The 22,644-nt window shown below is 26.1% G+C and overlaps 1 protein-coding gene across 2 annotated transcripts in view; it reads left to right on the top strand.

Annotated features, from left to right (window-relative positions):
* Positions 1 to 22,644, top strand: part of LOC105360532 (uncharacterized) — a 183,701-nt gene that overhangs the window by 25,291 nt on the left and 135,766 nt on the right. For both annotated transcript variants that reach the window (XM_011497454.1, XM_011497452.1), the window contains exon 2: positions 11,698 to 11,999. The gene's annotated coding sequence lies outside the window, so the exon portion shown is untranslated. The remainder of the gene's footprint in view (positions 1 to 11,697; positions 12,000 to 22,644) is intronic.

Raw genomic sequence — 22,644 nt, 5'->3', positions numbered from 1 at the left:
TTATCCTTCTCTCCCCCTTTCTCACTCTTTCTCTCTCTCTCTCTCTCTCTCTCTCTCTCTCTCTCTCTCTCTCTCTCCTCTCCTCATCTATCTATCTATCTATCTATCACTGCGATATTTCTTTTCTTTATTATGTTCTTTATTTTTACTTCCTGATCTTTTCTACGTGTTGGATCAATCTATACCACGATAAACTTGTACCCGTACCTTTCTTCTTCCACGTCAATGTCTCAATCAAAACATGCATTTCTGCCAAAGTATCCATTTCTCGAACTATACCGCTAAATATTAATTTGAATTTTCATACTTTAGGCATGTGTGTAGGACATTTGCACAAATACAATTGACTACCTATGCATACATACATAACTGTGTATGCGGAAGTAAGAATAATGAATGGTATAAACGGTATAGAACACCTTGAAACATACTGATATACATTTATAAATATATACACTTACGCAGCCTTAAACACTTTATGTATTGAGATATGTGGAGAAGAGTGATTGAGCTCGAACCGACTCGTTCATACGTCTTGATCTCGCTCACCTCTACAAAACATGGCTTATATCACTCTAAATAAACAAAAATATCTTACGTCTACATTATAACTTGTTTTCCATTCTCTTTTAACTTGACTTATTTTATAAAATGCTATCAAAAAACATCTTTTCTTTACAAATTAAAAAGCTTTTTATAACATTCGTCGATACTAGTAAGTGGCATTTTTACTCAATAATTTTAGTAATAATAATAGTATATAAATAATCTATTATATAGGTTTTAGCTAATATTAATAATAATGGAATTAATGGGATTGTAACAGATACTGTGCTATTACTCGCATCTTTCAATGCTTTTATTAAATTATTTAGAATATTTTAAAAATTTTATCTGTCCATATATATGCCCACGTATATTTAAAATAAATATTCTTATCATTTATTATTATTTTTCAACAATCTTAATATTAAGCTAGTATATATAATTATGTATATATAATTTACGTATTATTTAATATAATATATTTAATAATCTTTTGATTTTGTATTTGAAAGTCGGTAGATAGAAATTGGAGAATAGTATAAATTACAAATTATCGGTGGCTTGGCTTTCCTTCTTTTTTTTTTTTTTTTTTTAACAACAATATCATCAAGAGTTCGTACATTTATACTTCATTTTAAAAATTTTCTTCTCTTTAACTATTAGGAAATTATTATTGAAAATGAATAAGTAGAAATGAAATATTTAAGAATATTCCTTAATTTGTTTTAATTAGCGTAAAATCTTTCGATTTACATTCGTTTAGTTCTAAATCAGTGAAAATATATTTGAAATATATGAATTTAAATTGATACTATAAATACGTTATTACAAAGTGTTACTCATGATTCGTTTTTTAATAAATATGTAATACAGTAGTATTACGATTATATAAATATAAACTCACAGTGTTATAACTCAAATAATATTAGGATGCAACAAGTTAGCTTTAGATAAAACATTGCTTGTTGTTGGCTTTAAGCGTTTGCAAAATTGTACAATATAAAAAAATATTTTTTTATTATAGGTAAACATTGATTTGTTTAAAAAATTGAAATGAATATTGGACGAGTTCTTTTCCATCAAGAAAAAAAAATATTTCTTGATTGAAAATTCACATTGTATTTATATTTTTGATGAACAATTTTATATAGTATTAATATATAGTAAGTCAATTAAAATTTTAACATTTCAAATATTCTGTATAGAGTATATTTGAGATTGTGAATAGAATAAAAATGTTGATATACTTTTCCTTTATACTAATAAAAATACTGTTTTTAATAATAACAATATTATTTATATGATTTACGATACATGTTATATAGTGTAATGTATTATAAAAATTGAGAAATTGACAAATTATATTGATATGTATGTATAATAATATACATGAATAGTATGTATAATATAAATAAATTTAATTTTGTTCGCAAGATTAATTTGTGACTCGAACTGCCAAATTCAATAATTCCGTTTCATCAGTCTCTCGCCTTAGCGATGCTTAAGAAAGGAAAGGACATAAATGGAAGGACTCAAAGTATGTAACAGTGCGTGTAACTTTGTTTTAAAACATCGTTTATTCTATTTTATGAACAATTACAATATTACAGTTCGATGTTGACTTGTTGTGGGGGAGAGAGGGTTGCTTTTTCGTAATGGTGGCGATGTCGTTGATGATGTATTAGGGATCAGCAATGGATTTTGAATATTCCTTGAAGGGGAATATGATTTGTTGGGTTGTCAGGATCAGCAAGAAGAGTCGACATTCTCATCGGGTGAGCATGGGAAGGTGGTTGTGCTAGTTATTCGCAAACAAGATAAATGATATACCTTCGAGAGCAGAATGATTAGATACCATGATTTTCGTAGTCGACAATTATCTAAAACGGCAGTCAACCCTTGACGGATTGTTGTCTTTGTTGCACTGGAGAAGAGAACGAGGATTTTCCTTGCGATCGTTGCGTCGAATGAGGGTCGCGTTAGTTGGTCGTAAGGTGACACTGAATTGGTCGAATAACAGAATCGTGGAACTTTAAAACAACCGACACTACGTACTCGATTATTGCTTTATGTTAACTACGAAGAGTATTGTCGCGCGCGCTTCCTTAAGTATCGGCCCGATAAACAAAAATTTCCGCTATTCGAGATTTCGGCGAACGCAGCATAGTCGTTCGAGGCTTCGGAAACGATCGGAATCGGTCGGAATCGGTCGGAATCGATCGGGAATCTAAGCTTTCGGCGATTCGATAAATCAATCGTTGTTGCTACGCGAAGGCTAAACAGCCTCGTAGAACATTCGAGAATTCCAAGAAGGTAAATGAAAACATTCAAGGGCCAGTGGGAAGTTAATTTGAAAAAATGTAAACCGATTCCGAGAACCGATGACCTCGAGTAAAATACTTCAATTCCGAACATATTTTCATTTTCAAATATATTAATTGAAATATAAATATAGAAATTTTTTTAATAAACACAAAAATATTATTATTATATTTTATAAATATATGATTCTGAATATTTGGCTTTCGTATTTGAAACTCGGTAGATAGAAATGATAGAATAGTACAATTTCGTAATTATTAGTAGTTTAGCATTTTTTTTTTTTTATTGATAACAATATCATCAAGAGTTTGAACATTTATATATTTGAATATATATATATATATATATATATTTGAAATCTCTATTAAAAATTATGCATGTATCAAGTAAAATGCACATAAATATATTGACTTCTTGGTCAAGAGACGGATGGTATTTGCAAAAATGGATGTTTCGAGAATCAATTGTGATGTGAATAAAGCTATGCATCTGCCTTTTTCGGATTTTTTTCATTTTTACATAAGAGATTTCGCATCAGACTATTGGATTGTAGAGAGTTTGGCGACTCTCTATGCTCACGAATACCTTGCTTTATCATGAATAAGAAAGTCGATAAAAATAATACATCGGTGTCTGGTGGATTAAATGGATTTTATATAAATTCCATTAATAATCAATCACCGCATACAACAGATCCCGTTTATAAGGATGTATTAATTATGGTAAGTGTTGGCTCATGTATAATATATCGTGAATATCAAATTTTCCACTATAATTATGAAATGAAAATAACTTGGATAAGCAAATAAATACAAGCGTATCAGTAACTCCATTGAGTGAAGTATTAGTTGCGAAAATGAAATCTCTGAGATTCAATTCTGAGTCAAGTGTAGCCGAGTTTCAACAATTTTCTTAATTTTTTAATAAATATTTTCATTCTTACAAGTTCTTCAATTTATACATAAAATTCTGCAAATTGTCTATTATTATCGTAATTTTATAAATTTATCTTATTTGCCACTAGTAATGTTATAAGGTAGAATATAAAAGTAATAAATATTAACTTTGTTTTAATTGTATTAGTTAAAAACAAAAAATTGGTTATATTTATAAGCAAAAATGTAATTGGATTAAAATATTTTCCAGAAATTGAGATAACTGAGCTATAGTCATATAGATCACAAGCCAAGTTTGATCGACGAAATTTCAACAGGTGCCATTACAAAATCTTTAGGCGATTGATAAAACACGAGTAGATTTCTTTCGTAAAATCGACTAATTATAATTTGAATAGAAATAAGAAGATGTGATTATCTATAAAATGTTGATTGCCAAGACCACTCTCAGACGGAAAAAAAGAAAATCTTCAATAAAGTTTTATTTATCCTTCGAAAATTGCATTATCACTTTACTAGTTTCTTTTTCGCATTTGATCGATATAATCAAGAATAATTGCCAATAAATGCCATGAAACAATTAATTCTTATTACAATATAATATATCACATGAATATAATTATTTTTTATGAGAATGAATTAAGTTTTTGATGAGTATCGACCTTTACTCACATTCGTAACTACAGAATTTTACGAAAATCAGCATCTTTGCGAAAAATATGCCTTTCCATTCGATAGAAAATGAGGGATTATCGCCCACTTGCCTCCACGCTTTATTTAATTTAATTTCGATTTCTTGGAAAATCCGCGAATACTATATATACATACATGTAAGAGCACATAAAAAAAAAAAAGAAAGGAAACTCTCTAATCCACAACATTAAATAAGTTTTTTTTTAATGCTTTATTTATCGATATAGAGGCTTTAATTAATATCAGCTACCATTGCTCTTTATCTTTATCGAATATGGAGTAACTTATGTAAATAATAATAACTAATATATTGAAGCAAAGCAGCAGATTTATAAAAAAAAATTAAAAAATTAAAAAAATAAATAAATAAATGAATAAAAAAAAATTTAAACATTAGAACGATATAGTTATTTAATTTTAAAATTTTTGCATAAAAAGTATATAATTATATCTGAAAAGCATATTTTTCTAAACTGAAATTAATACAGCTAAATGCTAGTTTTAATAAATACTTTAATAATTGGTGCTTCCAATAGTTTAATAAAAAAACTCTATTCAATAATTTTTATAAATTAATTAATACGTGGATTAAATTGCAAGGTTTTTATAATTATTGTTAATAATGTAAAAAATATAATAGCGAAATCGTAATTTATTATAAACTTGTTTAATCAAATTTTAGAACTATTAAGCACAAACATTCACGATAAGATTGTATTATAATGCTATTAAAATAATAAAACGTTATTTTAATGTATTAAATTAAATTTTAATAAAAAAGCTAATTAATAACATAATAATATATTTATATTATTACGATAAATAATATATTTCAAGAATTGATAAGTGGACTCGCGTATTATAGTATTATTACAATTTACTTAATATTTTGATAAATGGCTTTTTTAAACTCACATAATATACAATTATAACGATTCGAATCTTGAACGAATAGACATTGTTAATTAATACTAATTTAATAATTTATAAAACTGATAACTAACTGCAGTTAGTTAATGCACCTCGTAATTTAGATTCAATATTCTAATTGGGCTTTGAAAAAATATTTTATATCATGTAATAAATGACAAAAATTGAATTGAACACGAGATTACTTAGTTATAAAACATTTGAGAGATGAAATCATTCGAGTAAACAATTCATGCATTAAGAATAAAATAGGATATAAAATAATAATACACTGTAATCATGCATATGTATTAGAAATAAAAGGAAATAATTCACGGTGAAATAAGGGAAAATAGTTTTTTGGCTACAAAAATTATTGGTTCGAATTAAACTTGAGATAATAACGAAATATTCGTAGATTTCGAATATAGTCGTCAACCGATGAAGTTATCAAGTATATTTGAATTCCATAAAACTGACTGCAAATTACAGTCACGATACGTTGACGTAATGTAATGTAATGTAATGTAATGTAATGTAAGCCTTTAATTATTGTAATTATTCACCCAAGAATTATAAATAATGATATCAATCTCTAATAATTGACAGAAAATTGAAATCAGTCATTGTGAGAAGCGGATAATTCCAACTGGCCAAACTCCAATTACTTTTAAAGGATTGATGCGCTCACAATGGAGTCTCGTCGATTGTTATTAGTCTCCTACTACGATGTAATTGGCCGTTTTGCGGGAATGATTAAGTCCCCGTCGATTATTCGGGTGCGCGACTAAGCGTAACGATAATTGATCATTTAGCAACGAACACACGCCACATTGCGACGTTAACAAAATACGGCATGCTTATATGGCATAACGAGGAGGCAGGTGGCCGAGGGTCTCTCGGATACTCTCGCGTGCCTCATGCAACACCTTTGGATAAGTCCTCGAAATCGCCACGGGAGGAGCCGAGCATGCGAGTACGTCCTCTTTAGAAAGTCCAGTCACGACATTCATAAAAATTCTTTGTCGTTAAGGAGCTTTATTCGTTTTCCTCAGATTTGGTTGTATTTTTTTCTTTTCAGCACGCTAATAGAAATCTCAAGCGTGTCATTTTACGAACTTCCCTATCTCATTACGTTTCATTTGTTGGTCAATGTGAGCGCTCAGCTACTTACAATGCTTCCACATAGATTTATCAATTATTATCAATATTCATTACTTTATTGCAAATCTATATATCGTGATTATTTGGCTGCTTATTTATACCATACCTACCTTTACATTATTACCTTATCATTACCATTACTAGCTTCCAATCTATAAGAAAGCATTATATTGTAGGTTTTTTATTTATTAATTGAAATATACTAGGAAATATACTATTGAAATAACAATGTAAATTCAATTTTTTTCTTAACACAATGCTCTCTTTAAGTTTTATAAATTTCTTACCATAGTATTAGTATATGATCGATCTTTTGTAAATATATATTAATTAAAATAATTTTCTGAATAATTATATAATATCATTCATTTAAATACTTGCTATTCTATTCTATAATTGCTATATATATATATATATATATATATATATATATATAACGTTTTCAACGTATTTACAAAATAATTACCATGGTAAAAATAATTATTAAATAAAAATTTGTTACATTTAAAATTTTATCTAAATATACTTTAGTATGCGAATATATGTTTAACAAAAAAACTAAATAAATGGTAAACAATGCTTATGCAAGAAAGTACAGTTCAATTTAACCTTTAAATAATATAAAATATTAAGGGAATGTTTAAATTAAGATGAAACGAAAATAAAAAATAAAATATAACGTGTCTATAAAACAGTTGAATCCATTTTATTCAGTATTGTCATAATAATAAAATTACGTCAAATAAAATCAGCCGAGCGTATTGATAAAATAGAGAACAACAGAGTGGCGTGAAAATATTACAAGATATAAAAAATTTACACGTAAATCGCGAATAAAATTATATCTAATAAAATTAAATAACGCGATCACTTATATTCAATCATATACATTTTTTCTTTTTTAATTACACCTGATATCATCTAATAAAAATTATCGAATAAAAAATAAATTCTATTGAAAATTACATAATGAATGAATTACTAATTCGATAATGCAGTATCAATTTGTAGTTAGCTGTTGACTTATGCTACTCAATATATTATGTCGAGATATGAATTCTTAAACAAATATTTATATTTAATGTAAATACAGATACCTTTAAATATTTACATTTAATTATAATGCAAACCTACTTGTAAAACTGAAATTTTTTTTATTAACTCTACAAATAATTGTATAACAAATTATTATAATAATCGAAAAAAAAAAAAAAAAATTGTCCAATGTAAAATCTGGCTTGTTTCAAAATTGTATTCAATAAGATATTATTTTTGGAGCGTAAATCCCAGCAATAACATTAGAGTTTTCGCTATTGTGTTTCGAACGAGAACTCGACAGTCATTTAACAGACCATTATTAACTTAAATCTTTATCAATCGTAGTTGAATATTTATCATCTGTTATTGGAATTACATTAAGAACGATATGTTAACAATATAATGATCAAGTGAATTAATATTTTATTTTTCAACAAATACGTTAATATATCATTTTTCAATCGCAATTACCTTGCTACATCCAGTCATATTCAAATTATTATTGATAATATCTTTTTATTTTACAGCCATACAATCTACAATGCTCTATGTCGAAAATTTAATCAACGTTGATAATACAAGCGTTTCGAGCTTATTTAAATTTTGTATACAGATTAATAGGGGATGCATTCTAACAACTTTCCTTAATGCAAGTTTACGATATCGTAAAAAGTAATATAAACTATAAGTACGTAATTGAGACTCTGTAGCGAGCGGTTGAGTAACTAACGTTACGTGTGTTAACGCGATAAGTTTATGGCTGAATGCAACATTTATTCGAGCGAGGCCTAGTTAACTTTCGAAGGAAGTAATGTATAAGGTCTTATTATATATTTTACAATAATTTCAAACTTGGTGTTTTTTTAATGAAAGTCCAAAATGATAGAATAATACAATTTACAAGTAGTACTGGTCTTTGGTATCTACATTTTTAAGGTTTATACTGTTGGATTACGATGGTAATGCAAGAAGAAGAAAAATGCAATGCAATGAAAAATACATTTCAAAAAACAATTTAAAAGTAACTTGAAAGTAATATTAAATAAATTAAATTAAATTAAATAATAAAATATGTTTGATTTATGTAGATTATAAGAATCTTATAATGATGTTCGATATCACTTGCCGAATCTTCGTGAATACCTATTTTTCTCGATAGAAACGATTGATTTTTAAACATTGCTGATACTTTTTAACATAGAGATAAATATATATATATATATATATATAAGTTACATATCTTTCTGAAATTAATTATATTTAATTCTTGTAAATATTATCCATATTGTCAATAGGTATACTGCTCGTGGCATAAGTATATACGGAAAAATTAGTATCAGTCATATCGGCGTGAATAGTACGTGACAATATTTATAATAATGTATAATTATAATAATATAGATTGTGCCTATTTCATTCTACGATAAAATATACACTAAATAAATATTTCCAATTACATTAATAATTTTCTTAATTCCAAATGTAAATATTATAGTATATAATAGAATTGTTGTATCATGAAATTGAATGTAAACTATTTCTATTATTCATAAATAATCTACGTAAGGATTTTATTCTAGTAGGATTTATAGTACGGAATAGGTAGTGAAAGTAAAACTTTTTAATCCAGCTAATTCAACTACAGTTTTTATCTCTAAAATATTTTTGTAATTGTTCTATTGATTATTTATAATAAAGTATAATTAAAATACTTAATACTTTTCATCGTTTATAATAGTTTTAAAAATGCACATTTTTCTTAAAAACAGATAGTAACTAACAGTTTATTATCATATTAAAGTGTAAAAAATCTAACTATTCTTCTTAAACTTGAATACTTGAATAAGTAGAACAACTATTATCAAAATATTGAAAGTCTCATTGCGAAAATGAGGTTGAAGTTTATAGTTACTAAGTCTACAATACATTTAGTTTATTCCGTTGAATGCATTAATTACTGTTGTAACAATTTCTTTTATGCTCTTTGCATTCATTTATGCATCTATATAGAAATTCTTATGTTCTCGTTCGATATATCTTTATTTCTTCGTTCCTCTCTCTCTCTCTCTCTCTCTCTCTCTCTCTCTCTATCGACTGAACTTTCTATCAATCTATATATCAATTTTCAACTAATCTGTCTTGAATTATGTAATCGTTCTGGAACAGTATTTTTTTATTTTTAGAGAAAATTGATAATGTACTATGGATTATGTTTTTGAAAATCTTAATAAAAATTAATTTATATATTCAATGTAAATATATTAATAACATTGAGATATTTCAGTTTAGATAAATATTTTGTTCACTGCTAACATTTAGCATTATTACACTTTTGCATATTAACTTGATTCATAATTAAACTATATATTATGTATCGTTCAGCCTTTAAATCTTACAAGCCTATTTAGTTTAGTCGCAATCATTATTTAAACATTTAAATATTTTGCTTATTCATACTAATAGAAACATAGATTAAACGTATTTTTAAATCGTCTTGTACATTCAAGTACATGAATTATAAAACTTATATTAATTAATAAACTATTGATTCGAGGATATCAAACTTGTTTTTCGAGAACGTTCTTATTATTTAAAAAAAAAAAAAAAAAAAAAAAAAAAAAAAAAAAAAAAAACAATATACTATAATTTAATAATTTATACTATTGATTTCATCAAATTTAAAAATCACTAATACATTTCCATAAGAACCATGAAATAATTGTAAAACTATTGTAAGATATTGTATTGTAACTATTGTAAAACTATTGTAAGATACAATTATTATAATAAATTATCATAATCCTTGCAGTGAATTTTTTCTATAATTGCTCCAAAATCATCCAACTATTTCACTAACTTTTTATAGATACAAAGTACAGCTTAGTTATGGATTTTCTCAATTGCATTTGAGATTAATACATCTAATCATCTAGTCATCTAATCATATAGTTATCTATATTAGAGGTAAATATCTAAAATTGCCTAAACCTGGCACATGACTTAACCGCCCGAGTTAAGGTTGAACATTGGCAGTTGTACGAGTTGATAATCAGTTCAGTGGTCGAACTATAGGCTCTGTTTTGAAAAGTTACGGACGAACTCAATCAGGCACATAATGAAATTTGTAACAAAGGAATATAAGACTTCCAAAAAAAAAAAAAAATGAAAGAGTTGACGGGCGCGCAGCTATGACTCTCTGAGAAAATTATTACTCGGGGCCCGGTTCTTGTCAATTTTGTCAAGAAATGAATTTGGGTAGAAATTTGATCATAAACTTGCGAGAATAAAGTAATTAATAACTAAAGGAGTAACGTTCTTTTTTCTCAATATATCAATAATTCCAGCAGTCAGCTCGTTGATCTCGCGTGCAAGTTTTCATATAAAATATGACGGGAAAGAAATCGATGGCAACAGAATAAAGAGGAGAAAAATCAATTGTAAAAACAGAAAGAACCAGCACTGATCAGAATTCGCGTCCTTACAGCTTTCGGTATTCTCTCATATCTCGTGTCCTCGTGAAATTTGCCAGTGACTCGCAACCGATTGTCCGGAATGCATCCCACCCGGAGTGCTTCGTAATGAAGAAGCTAATTACGTATAATTGATACTTGAAAAGCAGAAGAAAGGCACTCAAACTCGAACACTATCAATTTTCGTTTATGGAGCTCCTTTGTCGAATTAATAATTCTCAATCCGCATGTCATTATCAGCTGATTTGTAATAATTGAAATTACTATATAAGAGGCAAAGATATCGAGTAAAAATATATGACCGTAAAATAACTGTAATTTTCAATAGACCAAGAAAGTTCTTTTATAGTACGAAATAACGTAAGTAGCTGTGTTTAAATTTAAATATTTCTAACAATTTACACATAGTACCGTCGTGATTATAAAATGGTTCATGCCAATATTCTTTCTCAATCTTTGCTCTATATATTGAATCGCTCTAAAAAAAATTCAAATACGAATGAGCATTCCCGTGACGCTGACATTCTGACATTGATAGAACTTAAACTTAACTAGAATTAAATACAATTTTTTCGTTATTACTTAATTGAAATATAATGTAACATAACCTCGCATAAGAATTGAATAAATTAGCTAATGTAAAGTTTCTTATCACGCAGTAATTACATCAGAATAGCGAATAGACGAGTCCGGCAATACACCTATCCTCCTGACTATGATGGACGCAATCCCGAGCTTAAGGGTCGTGAGTGGACCCTAAGGGCTTATCGGCAAAGGCGACTCGAGCAAGCGGCCCAGGGGCTAGAGGAAATCGCTGCTCAGCCTCGAGGAAGATATTCAAAAGAGCCTCGTGACGGAGAGCTTTCGCACGGTCGTGGCGCGGCTGCGGCACGGCACCTCTTCCGGGGGTTCCCTGCCGAACACCCCGAACCCATCTACCACACCTGAACACAGGGTCCAAGTGAGTAACCTAATATTGACTTTGATCTATTGGATTGGCCACTGACGCAGTCAAAGTTTATTTACCGCGGTTTATTCAATAGTAGTAGCTCGCTCGACATAAGCGATTTCCTAGCGGCAATTTTCAGCACTTTTCGTTTTATAATGTTAATTCATTCGCCTGATTTCATCTTGTACATAATACCTGACGAGGAATTATTAAATAAACTGACTTCTGTCAATTTGCACAAGTTATATTAAGATTGTTTATGAACGTGATTTGAAAAATTGCGTACAATATTTACAGATTTAACATGTAATTGACGATTTGCGATAAAATATGAGGAATATTAAATTGTATTTTCAACAATTTCGGAAGATACAAACTCGAGTGAAATAAATAAGATGATTATATCGACACTGTCGCGAATTTCAAATTACCTATTATATTCCTTAAAGCCATAAAAATTTGTTGCCATTACACGTGATTATTTTAATAGAAAAATTTGCCTTTCAACAATCACAATTTCTTCAATTTACTATTTATGGCTGTACTTTAAATATTTACAATTTCGTTTAAGTGAAATTATATTCTTTTAATATGATAATAATATGTAAAATACAGGGAATTTCTGAATAAATACTTCTTAAAATGCCATAGTCAAAATGTGTGTGTAAGCTAATATTTTTAACATCGTGTATTAATTATTAGTCTCGTTATTTGTTACGTACAAAGAGGAAAAAATGTTGAAAGGCAATAGAAATGCATGATTATGTTTATATATTATGCATTCTTAAACGTACGTAACCTTTTAAAAGTTTCATGCAGCTTTAAATCCTATTATCCGAGCCTCGCATATAATAATCCTTTTTAATAAAATAGCAGGAAATTGAATATAAAATAGACAAAATAGTCAAGTTGACTTACTTTACAAGCTTTTAGTAAGTATTGATTAAAAGTAGATGTAAATTCAAATTAACGTAAAACAAAAATAATATAATTGACAGCTCATAAAATATTACTAATTCAATTTCTTTCTTTCACGCGCTCTTATCATACATCTCTTATTCTTTATTTTGCACTGCTTCTCTCTCTCTCTCTCTCTCTCTCTCTCTCTCTCTCTCTCTCTCTCTCTCTCCATATTTATCTTTCAAATTTCATTGTATACTCTATCAATATTTTTGTTCTGTTTTGGCATTTAAAGCACTGGCCCCCCTTCTACGACTTAAATTCTGTCCTAATTAAACATGTATGTACAAATATTTCAGATATATCTAAACTGAGAATAAATACAACTATAAATGCTCTATACAATAATTTTTTTTCTTTTATAATTTTATGTTTCTCTAATAGGGATAAATTTTACTATTAACTATTTTTATTGCGTAATTTCATGATCAGCTAAATGGAATAAAAAATCATTAGAGACGAATGCAATGAATTCATATATGCTATTAAAAAAAAAAAAAAAAAAAAAAAAAAAAAAAAAATTTGTATATAGTTTATAAATATCGGTTTGTTGTGATCTAAAAGATGAACATGATTCACCTGGGGCGTTCTTAATAATGATATTCATCGAGTTCATAATATTCTTAAATCAATATATAAATAATGTATATTTTCAGAAACCAATATATATTCTATATAAAAGAAATATTCCTAACCCCGTTAACTTTTCTATTACCGCAATATTTACATTCAAATTAAAAAATTACTAATATTAAACACGAATTTAGTAAGACTTTGTAATTTGACTTGATACAAAAATTCACTCATTATAATTCACACAAAATACGATAATTCTTTAATCAATATCTAAATTCACTATTTATAGACTGTATTTGTTTACACAGTTTTGGCTTTTCTATATTTAGATTAAAGCTTTTTGAAAATAATTCTTTGAATTAGTTTAATAATCATGTTAATTTGAAATGTTACTTTCCTTATCACGCAATAAATTCATGGCTATAGATTTGTCGCTCACATGAAAAATCCAAACATTTAATTCACAAATTAAGATATTTTAGACGCAAAATATGTACTATATTTAACGATATTCAATGACTTTGCTTACGAAGTTTTATGCAATAATACATACATACATACAGATATATATATATATATATATATATATATATATATATATATATTTAATTATAAAATATAATTAACAATCAATTAATTATTAGTTTAGAAGAAAAGAAAAAATAGATAAGACAATATAATTAATTACAATTTTTTTAATTGATTTTTAATCGAGTCTTGAATAAAAATAATTGTAATTACAGAAAAACAAAAGTAAAATAAAATCAAAACTATTTATTGTAAATTTCATTAATTTCTTTTATTTACAGAAAATGTTATATAAAAGTATTTTAATAAGATTCATTTGCCTTTTTTACAATAAGACTTTAATTACATTTCATTCCATTCGCTCTTTTTCATATCTCTTTTCACTAAATAACAAATAATTCCATGTCTATTAATCATTAACTGAGAATAGATGATATAACAACTACTACTCCTCTATATACCAATTATGTATATAGCATATTTCCTATTTCGCCCAAGTCGATGAAACCAACGTTAAAAAGTGTAAAAAAAATTGAGCAAATGTTCACTCAAACACTACCTTATCTCGTTTATACGGTTTCTATAATCGTTATGAAATAAGCAATAGATGGAGAAATTTCTCAAATAGATACCATATTTCAATTTTATTTCTATTTTCTCTCAACATTACCGTATATTACAATTCTTGCAGCTAGAGAGAATTCAGTATTGATAAAGTAAAGCGGTAATAACTACTTTTAAAGCTATTTTATTCAACAATGTTTTAGTTTTAGATAATTTTAGAAAAGGTAAAAATGTACGTTACGTATGTTAACTTAATTTAATTATCCTAAGTAAATATTTATGTATCGAATATTATTAGATACAGTTAGGAATATAGATATTAATTATATTTAGCCAAAAATTTTGATGTATTATAATTACTTTAGCATTATACTTATTCCATTGATGTTTAAATCTTATAAAATGAAAAGATATTACTTATTTTATCGAATGCTAAATCTTATTAAAAGAAAAGATATAAAATAAATAAAAAGAAAATGTATTGGCATTTAAATCTTAGAAAAAGAAAATTTATTAAAAAATATGAAAAATTTTAGAATACTTTAGCTTTTTCAGTATTCAGTTATAAATCAATTATATATAGTTGAATTATTTAGATTTTTAGCCATTAAAATTTATGATATGATAAAAAGTATGGTAAAAAAAAAAAAAAAAAAAAAAAAAAATCGAAATTACAGAATATTGCACTCGAAAAGCAAAGACATAACGATGTAAAACGTATTATCTTATGCATAAAATAGTAATATGTAAGAATAATTTTTCTATCTTGAATATATTTTGTAAGTATGCCAGATTTCTTAAAAGTCATTTCCTTGACTGATTTCATAATGACATAATGTTTGCTAATCTGTCAAAACAAATGTCTCATACATTCACGCAGACTTCAAATTATACAACTGATGTTGCGCTTAAATAAAAGAAACTTTTGCATGATGGAATTTAATTTTACTGACATTTTCTTAATTTATTCTACAGATATTAATATACCTTAATATAGATTAATATACAAATTACATTATGTGTGTGTGTGCGTGTGTATAGCATGCTAGCGTTTTCATAATTACTTTAAGTAATGGAACCAAAACAACGATTATATCCGTTATTATTATATTTTATCATTCGAAAATCATTGTAGCATGTGAATTTAGTTGCGCATCTGAAAAATATACATATCAGAACAATTTCTTTTATATTAACGAAAACCCATTCGTCTAGCGAACATGCTCGTATAAGAATATAAGCAATTTTATAAAATCATTATTTAAAATGATACTTTTTAATAGAAGAAAAACGTAAAAAAAAAAAAAATTGTCAAAATTCATCAATTTGATCGGTACAGTCTTAGTTTGAAAATCCGTTTAAATTTGTATCACATTGTAGAAAATCTTACATGTGTAGAATATTTAATGAAAAAATCTATTAAATTAACAGACAAGATAATCACGCTGGATTCTTCGTGTCTTCATCAATTAGAAAATGTCATATACTCTTATATAATTTCATACAAAATCATATTCCCATAATAAATAGTTCACAGAAAATATGCGAATATGCAGTTATCAACTAATTGGCTTATTGATTAGATAGAGAAATATATAATCAATAACAGAACGTTTAATAATTTTATGATTAATATTATAATTTATATATACGTACATATGAAGTTTAATGAGGAACGAAGTTAAACTTTTACTAATATATTCTTGAAATATTATCGTACAAAATATGTACTTCGAATGTATAATTGTTAAACTATACTAATAATTACAGATCTTTTGATAACCGAAAAACATATATAAAAAGATGTGAAAATATACATAATATACTATAATAGGGCAATGAAATTTAAAATAAAGTATACAAGTGAATGAAATGATTAAATATAATTGAAATTACCAGATGTCAGAGTATCGCTTGTTCAATTCATCATCATCATCGCTATTTCTATAATAGCTGATTAGATTAAGAAAATATGATTAGTATACGTAACGATATAATACCAGACTTCATAATTTTCATTATTTCTCTGTAAAATTTTTGTTATTTCTACCTAAGTGTCTGATATATTTATTTAACCAATCGAACGTTTTGTCGATAATATCTCGGATACATTGCATAGAAATAACATACAACGAAATAAATATCACGCGCTATATAATGTAATTATATAATAAATTTAATATAATTTGGTATTAATAAGCACTTCATCATTCTCTTTTTACCTTGACGAATATTCAGAATTATTTAAAATGCAACAGTGCCAAATAGTCTAGATTATGACATTAATATGTATTAAAAGTAAGATACCTTCAAGGTGTTGATTTTTTGTTAAGAAACAAAGTGCCTATGAATGCATAATTTTCAATTCTTTTATGTTGAATCGCTGAAAATCACTATACATTTATCAGTGCTTAGTCGATTAATCTATATACTCGTCGTTATTACAATAAATGCGTAAAATATGAAAGCGTAGATACTATTATTAAAAGTACCCATGTACAAGACTCTTTAATAAATTAAGGATTTCTGCGGTTAAATATTCTTCAAAAATAAAATACAATAGAAAACTTAATCCATATAAAAAATATTCCATTTATCTAGAATTAAACAAAGATGATTAAATTAATTTATAAAAATATTCTATAAATCTTTTAAATTAACATTAAACTTATTATGGTTTCCTTAAATATACAAAAGAATTGTTATTTCAATTATTTTTACATAAAATATTGATGTATTCTAATATATCCAAAAACATTTATTTTATAGTTATGTTGATAATCAACTAATTTATAAAAAAAAACATACGGAATTCAGTTACTCAAAGAAATATTAGACTATTAAGAAACTATACAAATTCTTATGAATAATAAGCATGATAAAATTAATGTTAAATAAATAATATTTCGTAAAAATCTACGATATACTCTTATCCTTATTTCAAAATCATCGTAATTTAAGTTCTACAACTGTTTGAAAATAAATAAATTGTAATATTTTTGTAATTATTCAAATTAATAATCGTATAGTATTTGTTAATGAAATTTGCTTCAATGAATAGAATTTAGAAGCACTTTTCCCTTAAAATATTTAATAGCAATGATAGCATTGCATGTACTTTCGATTACTCGTTCGACATAATGTATTAGAGTTAAAAATATATTTGACGAGAACGAAAAGGAAATCAGACAGTGAATAACATTCTTAAAAATCCGATAAATTATATCGAACTTTTGTTTAATTGAAACGGAAATGTGCGTTTGGAGGTAGAACCCTCTTAACAATGAGAAACTGCATATACATTGAAATATGTACGAGTGAATTTATCATTATTACGAATATTATTACTATTAATAATTATTATTATGATTTTTGTATCAATTGTTGAATAAGAATATACATAATTTATAATCATTTAACTTGTTTGTGTATATCATTGTAATATTTATAAATAATTAGCTTAGACAAAATTGGTTTTTATCATGGATATCTATTTGTTTCAATAATCTATAAGAATAATCTTGAAAATAGGAAAATTTAATTTAATAAATAGTAATTATTTTTTATAAGTCTTTCCAATAGAAGGTTTGAAAAACGATTTTTAAATCGCATTATCATTTAAGATTCCAACATACTTCGTTTGTTATATATGTATGTACATTATAGTGATTAAATAAAAAAACTAATTGATATTACAAGAATTAGCAATATTAATACTTAAATAATTAAATCATTTATACTTTGTAGTAAATATTCAAGGGTCCTGTTATTTAATTAATAATTGTAAATTTTTGGCCCAAGTATCCTTAATATGTAGCAGCTAATTAAATTAATTTGGATCTTCAATTATTTCATAATATTTCTCAAGTACCTACTTGACTTTCCTATCCGTTAAATAAAAAAGAAATTTTCGATTATATTAATTTATACTCATGGATTATCAATTAATTCCAAACGCAGAGAAAACAGACGCTTATAGAATTTTAATACAGATTTTTATTACTAATTAATTGAAACATACTTTTCATTTGCAAGGTGGTGAAGAAAAATGTACGAGGAAATAGAAATACTCGTAACGATAATAACTCATTATTTTTTATAAAATATATAAATAAATGATTGAATAAGAGCTTTAATTAAAACAAATAAATATGCTAAATATACTCCATTTATTATATTTTTAAAAACATCTTTGAATTGTTAATATCCACTCAATATATGTAAAAAAAAAAATTCCATTAAAATTTAACTTTTTCATTAAAATTCTTAGTATTCTATCTCTACAATATTTTATTACCACTGTTCATGTGTAATATTATTGCATTAAAATAGCCAACTTGCTGAACGTATGTTCTAAAGTAAGAAAGTTCTAAAGTCTACTTTTAAATAAATCATTTGTATGGGCAATTTTAACTTAAATAAAATACATTTATTGAATTAGTATTTCAGAGAAGGAAATTTCAATACAATATACTGCACGTATACGTCGCTAAAATGTACATAACCAAAGTAATCCGATAATCATAGTTGTACTAATGCATAGTCAAAGTTTGGTATCCGTGATTCTGCGTGATAAATATTCTCTAGTTTTATGACTAACATATGGCATCTGATGGCCGTGCCAAACCAATGCAATATATATATATATATATATATATATATATGTTAAGTTCTAGATAGAGAATTTTAGATATATGATTCTGTGATTCCTTTATTTTCTAGTTATCCATAATATTTATATGCTCATGAATAACAATGGCCGAACGAAGTTATCGATACTTATATTGCTTCAACGATAGTATACAATTACTTGGAATATATGTGCATCATAAAATCGAGTATATTACTCGTACATTATTATTTTGAAATATAAGAAGAATAAACTAATAAATGTCGATAAATATCGTCGGTTATTTATAATGTAAAATGTATCGTTCTGCAAGATAAAATAAAAGCGAGGGCTCATCGTTTGATTGTAGCATAATATTAAAAAGTAGATGATAATATGAAGAAGTGGATTAAATAAAATAATTTTTTTGCTTTGAATAACTAATACGAGAATTCGGTATTAAAATTATAATGTTAATGCCTAGTTATAAAAATTACTGATCGGTAACTACTGTATTTTCAAGCATAGCTTTTGTTTTAAATGAAAGATAAACTCAAGAAAGAAAAACTTTTATTTAACGAAATATTTAACGAAAATTGTTATTTAATGGATAAATCGTAATGTGAATGGGGTTTAGTTGAAAGGATATTTGTTGAAGAGAAGAAATTTCTAATGCAATTTTAAACTACAGTTATACATTAATCTAAAGATGTGTTTATTTTCAATATAATTCAAAATTGAAGAAATATATTTTTCTTAAATAAGAATTATTAAGAAATTAGGACGATATGCTACGACTAGGAGCTTGTGCATTAGTTATATTCCAACTACGATGGTAATATCGACAGACGTTGCACGCATTACCATGGTTACACAAGTACATTTTACATGATAGACCATATCAAATAATAAGTGGACAAGTACAACCTGTGTAATGGAATAAGTAAGAGAGAAAGAGATGTTGATGAATAATTACGAAGACAAAGAAAATATGGGTAGCAAAGCGTAGTTATAAATCGATGTGTTGTACGTGGCACAGTGATCATACGCCATACATCATACGCAATTGGATCTCGTGGTAATTAATATTGTGGCATCAGAATTTCCACTAAATATAGTACCTAATGTCTATAAAAGACGATAGAGTAAAAGGAAGAGAAAACAATTATTAAAAATAGAAGAAAAAAATGGAGAAAAAAAATGATTAAATAATCAGCCAATGTTCTTATAAAATTCCATGGACTCTCGTGGAACTTTTTTCAACAAAAGACTTTTTTCATTCTCTTGGATATTAAAAATTACATTTGAAATTTATACCCTCGTTACACAAGACATTTCAAGTATTTTATTTAAAAATATATAATCTAAATAATTAAGCCAATTTATATTAGAAATTCAGCTGTAAAAGCAAATTGATGAAATATCTTGTATGCATTAATAGTATAAATTATTATAAATATAAAAAATTATTGTCACATCTCAGTAAATTATCTTCCATTTCAATGAATTCATTAATTTTAAATATAAATCATATATAAGATTAGTTTTCGAAATATATTTCCGTGCATAAATACGTATATTTTATTCGCGTAAAACTTAAATTTTGCTCAATTTTCTAAATTAAAATAATTCGATAAATTATGTTATAGCAATAATTATATAGTTATATAGCAATATTTATTGAATATAAATAAAATTGATTGAAAATTTCCAAAGTTTATACATATATATATATATATATATATATATACGTAAATACATACAACCAACAACATGTAAAATAAAGAAATTATTTAAAATCTTGATCGTATACTCGGAAATTAATGGAAGCAATTTGTATGGACTGTAATCATGTACATCTACTACTATACATAAAATATAATTAAGCAAGCTTAAACCACCTAGAAATATAATGTATAATGTGTATCAGAAAAGAAAAATTATTTATTTAAGGTAAGAACATTTATGAGATTTTTGTTAATATTATGATAAATTTTTGACACGTATCATTTACATTAAAGTTAAAACAAAAATGATTTTTTTTTTTTTTTAGTCACCATTTTACAAGCTTTAATAAACTAAAATTTGATAAATTTGACTCGGGAAAATCTAGAAACTAATATTTTATTTTATTATAGTCATAGGTAGTCTTCAAAAATTATCATAACAAATTGTATAATATTAGAGATTTTTTTATTAATCACCAAATGCTGAAAAAATGTAATTAAAAAATATCTATATTTAAGATAATTATATAAAATAATTCCCTTACTATATTTTAATGAAATTTTTTAAATTAATTATATTTTTACGAAATCTATTAAAATGTCTAATAAATTTTATACATACGACAAAGAACTCTTATTCGACTTATTACATATAATAGAAAAATTATTATATGTATAATGTAAAGAAGTGTTATAGTTTAAAGAGGTGAGAAAATTTATAAAATAAAGTATGTATTTCGATAAAAAGAATATATTATGATCGTAATAAATAATTAATAATTGTTTTGCATCCGTCTGTAAATATTTAATATATATATATATATATATATATATATATATTTATGAATAATCTTAAAGCATTAACATATTGAAATATTAATATATTGCATCTTCTGTTCATTACAATATTAATATTTAATTTTTATAAATATAGAATATACATATAAGTTTATCGAATTTCCTTTTTAATAAAACGTAACGTAAAATTATATTTCATTCATATCACAATTCATAATTTAAAAAAAAAATAATAATTATTTATTACGTATAAAGCTTTTTATTATATATAGCGGCATATAATTTGCGTAAAATATTACTACTTTATTTAAATTCATCAAACATAAATTATTTGTCCTCTTGATACACGTAATATTTTTTCGAACATGACATTGTTTATGCATTAAGGATGTGAGACAAAGGAAATGCAAACATCAATAAAAGCTAAAATTTTACGAGAAGAGAAACGTGGAGGAAAAATAATAACATTGACTGGAAAGAGAGATGTATGGAAAAGTTGAGTGGAATAGTGAGGGAAAAAAAAAAAAAAGAAAAATGAAATATTAGAAGTTCGGCTCTACCCAAGAGTATAATGTGAAGGCAAAATGTGTCCACAAATACAGAAATCCCCTGATATTCAATCGAGGGGTGGAAATCACTTGCCTCTGGCTACTATATTGACGAGACTAACTAATGATCAATGAACGAGTGAAACTTAGCAATGGCTGAAATAGGATGTAACCGTGACGAGATTCTATCAACGCAATCTTCCTTCATCCGACATTCTCCTTGTTGGGCCTAACGAAGAGTGGCAGTGAATGAAGACTTTACACCTCTCGACAGTGTGACATTAGTATTTAAAGACAGATATTCCATCTGCTTTTGACTGCACACTCGACTGCCCAATCTACCCAGA

This window comes from Ceratosolen solmsi, unplaced genomic scaffold (assembly GCF_000503995.2).
Source record: "Ceratosolen solmsi marchali unplaced genomic scaffold, CerSol_1.0 scaffold47, whole genome shotgun sequence".
Classification (NCBI taxonomy): Eukaryota; Metazoa; Arthropoda; class Insecta; order Hymenoptera; family Agaonidae; genus Ceratosolen; species Ceratosolen solmsi.
This window is presented reverse-complemented; position numbering and strand designations above follow the sequence as displayed.